Genomic DNA, 7189 nt, shown 5'->3' on the forward strand with positions numbered 1-7189 from the left:
CACGTATAATTTATTATCCGCGCAAATCGCCTGAACGCAGTAAGAAACCATTCGGAGAGCGAATGGTACGGCACACGATAGTGTTTTGTCGTTTCGAGCAATCTGCGAGTTCTTGCGCATAGCGTTCGTCTTCTGTTCTTTCCCCGACGGTGCTGCCGTCGGTGGTCGCGAGGAAACGACCTTCCAGTGCCGCCATACTGTCAACCATTTTTAACCCGCAGCTGTAACATCTTGTAGTATGAGTCTATGAGTTTACTGAGGGTAGGCCACGCGAGCGAACATGTGCAGCAGTTTTACAAATTTGTACAGATTTAAATAACGGAAGAAGAAGCGATAGTGGAAAGGAAAGCTATGCTTTTTAATGATTATTCTTCCATGAAATATCCCTGCTGCTCACGTGCAAGATAAATGAAAGGGTACTGCTGCGTGCGTGTTCTCAGGTCATGCGAAAAATATTGCTTGTAAAATTGGTTGCTTACCAAACTTTCAAAAACTTATATTTATCGAAAGTTACTGTAACCTATGTAGTGCAAAATAAGAATTTTCACATTTTTCACTTTATTTTCCATAAAGCAATTCCAGTATGTGTTTCATTTCTGTTGCGCAAGTTATGATCAAATATTTTTGGGCAATTAAGAGAAAATACACTGAGAAGATTACATCAGTTGCACAGTACATATTAATACTTAGTTTATGTATAATTATTACAAGGAAATAATGTGTAAAACCAAGGGCGTATTTAAGGGGGGGTTCAACGGGTACACCCCCCTTTGGTTCAGTAAAATTACCAGAGTTACCTGTTCATACGCTTGTTCATAAAAAAATTGTTCGGACTTATTTTATTCTCTTAAATTAGAGACGTAGGACGGGATACGGATGGGAAGGAAATTACGTAATTCCACACACCAGATGGGACTGCAGACCAAATGTCTGGTATCAATACTAGCGCGACTTCGTGACTACATACACACAACTTTGTCGGGTCCAGCACCCCCCTGCTCCCCAACAACCTTCCGGCCAGCAGTGTCCTGTATTTTCACTTACGAAATAAAGCAAACCTAAGCATACCAAAAGTTGATCCCCCCCCCACGTGAACTATATATACGCCCATGTGTATAACAATATCCCATGCTGAAATGGTACGATATATTTTGAATTTTGTACTGCGAAAAAAGCCGCCTCATCTCGTTACCCCGAACGCATTAATTGGTTGGTTCTCAACTTCACCACTAAGGATCCTATCGAGACGAGACATGGCAGCCTTGGTCTCGTTCTCGCTGAGAGTTGTAAATGTCTGTCTCGTGTTTATTTGTAAATATCTCATTGAAAGTCTCGTCTCGATTTATATACATCCTTCTCGGTTTGGGAGGGCAATTCTCGTTCTCGTCTCAAGTCTCGAAAAAATATAGAATTAACAACGTTTTACTCCTCGTTTCGACGGTACGAGCTCTGGAAACTGAATATTATCCTGCTTATATATGCAAACCAAACAGCAGATTCAGAATTACCAGGAATGAACTGGCGTTGTAATTATTATACACAAAATACATGATTTATCTGAGGAAGTCGCATGTTCCAGGTTTGACTCTCGACCTGGGTATGACTGTTTCCTTGTGACTGACATTTTATTGAACTGGAAATTGTTACATGGGAGGATGTTTGCTCGAGAATTTGGGGACAGCTAGGGGGATGCTTATATTGTTAATGTTAGTGTTGCTCACGAGACGAGACATTTTCTTTCTCGTCTCATAAAAGGAGATAGGACAAGTGAATGTTTTCAAAATGAGATGGGACAGAAGAGAAAGTTCGTCTCGTATCGTGGCAGGTTGGGTGATATTTAGATTGTGCTTGTTGTTGGTGGTTGTAGTGTGTGTGTGGGGGGGATGTCCTCCTGCACCCCGACTTCGAATACTGCTTGTAGTCATACATCTTCATTGTAGCGATTAGCCAAAAGTGGGAAGAAATGTAATGTTAGAGATGATACATACTAAATGAACCATGCGTTCTCATCGTAACTCCCCGTACCTTTTTATACCGTATCACCTCTTAGCTATATTGCAGAAATTGGCGTGTAAACCAGTGTTCTAAATGTATTATCTTAAAATTTGCGAAGAAAATATTATGACGAAAATAATTGTAATTCCAGAAAAGGCATTCCTATAACATTAAGTTCTTGCCAGTCAGAACCAACCTATGTATTCGCAATGAACAAGTCTGTTCACGTGTTCAACCATTGACTGTTACAAGTTTAGCTTTGTCACCGTAATGAGAAAACCCTCTACCGAGTGGCTGAATTACAGTAAATACTGCTATACTGCTAGGGCATAATTCATCTCAAAGAAATGGAGCACAGATTTTTGCACTGGAAGTTACAAGATACTTGTTTTCCATAGTAAGAAGTGACTTTGCTGTCGATTCCGCGGCTCATGCTAAGTTGACGGGACGAGCAGAAGCCCTGCCTGCACGCATATTTAAGTGATGATGTCAGAGGACCTCGTGTCTGTGGAGAGAACGTTTTCAAATCCGTGATGTAGGAGGTGAATTTCAGCGGTGTTTGAAGGCGTGTTTCTCGAGAACCAAAACAAGCATCGCCGAGATATTTTGCACATCTCATGTTTGTGTCATTATCTGTAAAATGAATGGATTTAAAACGTTTTTCATATCAAAGTGGAAATGTCCATTTAGTACTAGTAACATTGGTAGCACTTGTTAAGTAAGTTGGCAACTTGAGTTCGCTCATTACGCATTGTTCGTTTCACTGAAACACTTTTTAATTTAGGGTAGCCCATCTGAAAGTATTCGGGATTAGATTTGAATTTCTCAGTGTGGAAAACTGTGAAAGAACGTTTTTCCCGTCGATATTTTTGGCATCGATTTTTTTTTCCGGTCGATGATTTTGGTGTCGATGTTTTTGGGCTCTGTCCAAAAGGTACAAAGTACATGCTTGAAGTACAGCGTGTAACGATTGATAAATTTTGGTAAATGTCTTTATTATTCAATTTACTTAGCCCTCGTATAAATTCTTTTGAAGTCTAATCTTTTTGAATGTATATTTTATCCTTGTTAAAATTGTAACGCAGTTTCTGCCAAGCGAAAAAGAACGCAAAGCAAGTTCTTTTTCTTCAAGTTCTTTTTCTTTCTTAACAATGGGTTCTTTTTCGTTCGGCGCTGCGAGGTTTTGTTTCATTGTGTTTCTCGATATGCCTGTTTGGAAGGGGTAATTGTTAAAGCTAAAAATAACTTACCATATGTCTAAATCTTTTGTTCAGGGAATAGAATTGCGCAATCCCGCGAGTATAAATACCAGCCGTTTCGCTGGCAAAATAATCAGTATAGCAGTAGATTCCGGAATCTTTAGGTGATTAAATCGCTTGTCGAGGTCCAGGGCGGGGAGAATACGGGCGTTGTGTGAGGAGTGGCTGGTCAGCTCTGCCTTCCACAATGTCCGAGGTTTTCCGTAAGCCACCTTTCAGGATTTGTGCTGGTCAGCATGATCCTTAAAGGGGATTTTGGCAGGCTTATAAATAATTAATTCATATATAAATATTTAATCTTAATAATTTGAACTTTGAAATTATTCATAAATTTTAAATTCTGTCGAAGTTGGCACTGGTCAGTGTGGCTCCGATGTAAATTCAAATTAAATAAATTAGGCTCATCAAAGATATACATCCTTCTCGTCAAGTTAATTTTTATGCTAAATCATTCTGAATTCTCCTGGTCAGGAGGTTCAATTAAATAAATTTGATTCTTTTTTAGTGTAATCCGAAAGCATACCTCTGGTCAGAGGGTGCCTTTTAAATCTCACAGCTTATATAGTTTTCATGTCCGTTTTAAAGTCTGAGTGTCTGGAACGTTGAGGAAAGTTTATGGTTTCTCTTATTTAGGTTTATATTAGATATAATTTTGAATCAGCTATAATAGGTGACCGATCGTATATAAGTTTTTCTAGAAATCATTTAATGTAAAAGTCTATTGTTTTGCTTTTGCAATGTGAGTAGCCAAAAAGGGTAGACATAGAGTCCCCTATTATGTTAAGGAATTCCACGTGGACATTTGTAATTTGTGGCCGAGATATGGCTTTGATATTGGGTAGAGAAAGGCTCCCCTTATATTTCGTTATGAATGTTTTTTGGAGGTTGACCCTGAAGATGGTCAACTCTCATGAGTTCTAGAGAACATAATGCAGATGTGAAAATATGACAGAAGCACGAATAGAAATTTACGGAAAGATGTTATGCAAATTTTTCTTTGGTTTTGGTTAATAGTAATTTTGTCGACCTTTAGTTAATAATTTGTCACTTGTTTATTTGAAACCAAGTTAAAGCTGTGTTAGTTCTATGATGGGATATGGACATGTTATATAAGAGAGAGCTCTCTGGGTTTTATGTTTACTCAATAGAATGTTTTGACTATGTTATACGGAAGTCGTATTGATCTAAATTTAATTTTGGCATTGTTGTAGTTTTCCTTTTGATCAGAAGTTTGTATATATATATATATATATTTTTTAACATAACTATGTTTGAATTTGTGAATAAGTTGATTAAGGTTTAGACGGAGAACCTTCTCTCATGTTAATTTTGGAAAGTTTATTGGAAATTTGAGATGTAAATAAATTTGTAATCGTTAAAGGGTATTTCCTTATAGTAAATTTGGTAAAATGAACTGGCCTCCTTTTGGTTTGATGAGGTGTCCAGCCGTCACTGGTCAGTGAGGCGGAGGCTTTATCAACCCATAAGATGTCAGTTTTGATTATGCTGATTTCGCTCGCGACTCGCATGCGTATCCTCACTGGTCAGTGGGATGCGGGTGTGCTCACGGCGGAAATTTAAGCGTAAGGATGGTTACCTTATTTTAGAGTTCTTAGATATGTAAGCATAAATTATTATTATTATTATTATTATTATTATTATTCAAAAGCAGACCCTTACCCGAACCTTGAGATGTGGACTCTCATGACCCGCAGGAACTGAGAATTAGTCGTGGCATATATTGTAACAAAGATAATTGGGAGGCAGCGACGCCCGGTCTTGGTCTTTCGAGGGGACCGAGCCGGTGTGTCGTGTGCTAGGCAACGTGGGCCAACCAAGCTTAACTTTGCAAGTGTCGCCCAACGTGGGGCCACCAAGCTTAACTTTGCAAGCGCCTTGAATAACGTAGTGTGGAAAACGACCCAAGAAACTGGTTCCCCAGACGGATGAGAAACATAGATGGCCTGCGATCAATCTCGGTGCTAATTTTCTTATGAAAGTAATGCGGCTTTGTTAGTTTTTGGAATATATTATGTAGATTTGTTTGTCTTGAAAGGCGGTACGTGAATTAATGGAAACAGTTATATTTGTGGAGTGATTTGCAGTCACGAAATGACATTAATTTGGAAAGAAAAGTAAAATAAAATTAATAAAAAATAGCATGCGTAACACAAGAAGAAACATCGCAAAGTGATTCCGGACGTCAGGGGTTGGATTGTGTACTAGAGTTTTATTTTTCTATGTTATTAGAATATAAATAGTATCCTGAGAGATATTTCATACCGAGGCGACAAACCACAAGTGTCGCTTGGAATCGAGCAGTCCGTAATCAATGCAGCCTTTCGAACCGTAGGGACACAAGCTCTGACTGCACCGTTTCCTCAAGGAGATTTTACACCAAAGCGACACGGGTCCTTCGGTCCAAGGCAACTTTCACACCGAAGCGACACATGTTGCTTGGAAACGAGCCAATCAAGAGCAACATTTCACATCGTAGCGGCATGACGGGAAGCACAGGCCAGCGTTCGGTTGGTGAAATCCTCAAGCGACAAGTGTCACGTGCCCCTTGTCGCTTTGGTGCGCAATCTCCCTAAAGCAAGACACTCATTGCATCGCGCATGCGCGAACAACAATCCACGGCAACATGTTGCAAGCTATTGAGGAAATGGCCCAGTTTGAGCTACGCACAAGCGACATAGCGACACGTGTGACTTATCGTGTCGCCTAGATCTGTTGTTGTAATTTGCGGTTTTTCGTGTCGCCTATCTGTTGTTCGCACAATTAGCAGCGAACGTTTGCCGATAGACTGAAGGCACCATGTCGCTTGTCACTTAGTTGGGAACTCCCCCTGTAGCGCGTCGGTTCGGTCTGAGCACCCTTCCTTTAAGGAGCTTTCCGACCGAAGTAACAAGTAACACGCGAATACGCCATATGAACGTGTCGTTTGCTGTTTGGACCCTCGTGTGCAATGAATGCTATTTTACAGTCTGGAAGTGTGTGTCACTAGTGTGACAGTATGAACATCCCGTGTCGCTTGTTCCATTGGTTTGAAAGTTTCCTTACACTCATGTCGATGGCACTAAGAAAGTTTTGTGGGGTTCCCCTTGTCGTTTCATGGAATCATCATTATCATCATCGCCGCGATTAGTTTAAAGCGGAAGAAAAGAGGCAGTAAATATCCAAAATACAAATGCTTCAGTGTGTATATCTTTAAAAGAAATGAAGATGATGATAATAATAATGAACCTAATTCATACACAAAAATTTAGTTGCCAAGAGCATTCCACGCGTATTTTTTCTCCCGTATTATTAACGAAAGTATGACGATAACAGGCGCGACCACTGTACCAAATATCATAGCAATTATCACATTCATAGAAATGCTTCATGTAAAAGAATCAGACGTTGCAGCGAAAACTCCATTTACTTCCATTATAAGCAGTCGAACACCAGCGCCTCTAGCGGATCATTTTCGAGTGGAACCAGTCAGAGAGCACAGAACTGTGCCGTTTTCCACACTACGTTATTCAAGGCGCTGTACTTGAAGTATGGTTTTGACGGAAGTGACGTCACCTAGTACAGTTCGAAAGCGCCAAGAACAGAAGCACGTAAGAATCTGTGACGTAAGTACGCAGCTCTCAGCGCAGATGCTTGGTGACTAGGTCACGTGTTATCCACACTCGTTGTTCGTTTGTTTTAAATCGCGGAGATAGAAAGCTAGCAACACGGATTAAATAAGCGTTATGGGTCAGCAAGTTGTTGGTTAAAGTTCTTCTAATGTGTGGAAATGTATGTGTACGAACATTTGAAAATGCTGTGATTTATATGATTAAAAACAAGTGTTTAAAACGCGAGGAAAACAACGTGTCCTCAGTTCTATCTACTGATCGTATTTGGCGCTGCAATCGAAGTGTAATTCGAAAGACTTGTACCTT

This window comes from Lepisma saccharinum, chromosome 11, assembly GCF_977018435.1.
Source record: "Lepisma saccharinum chromosome 11, izLepSacc3.1, whole genome shotgun sequence".
In the NCBI taxonomy this organism is placed as follows: Eukaryota; Metazoa; Arthropoda; class Insecta; order Zygentoma; family Lepismatidae; genus Lepisma; species Lepisma saccharinum.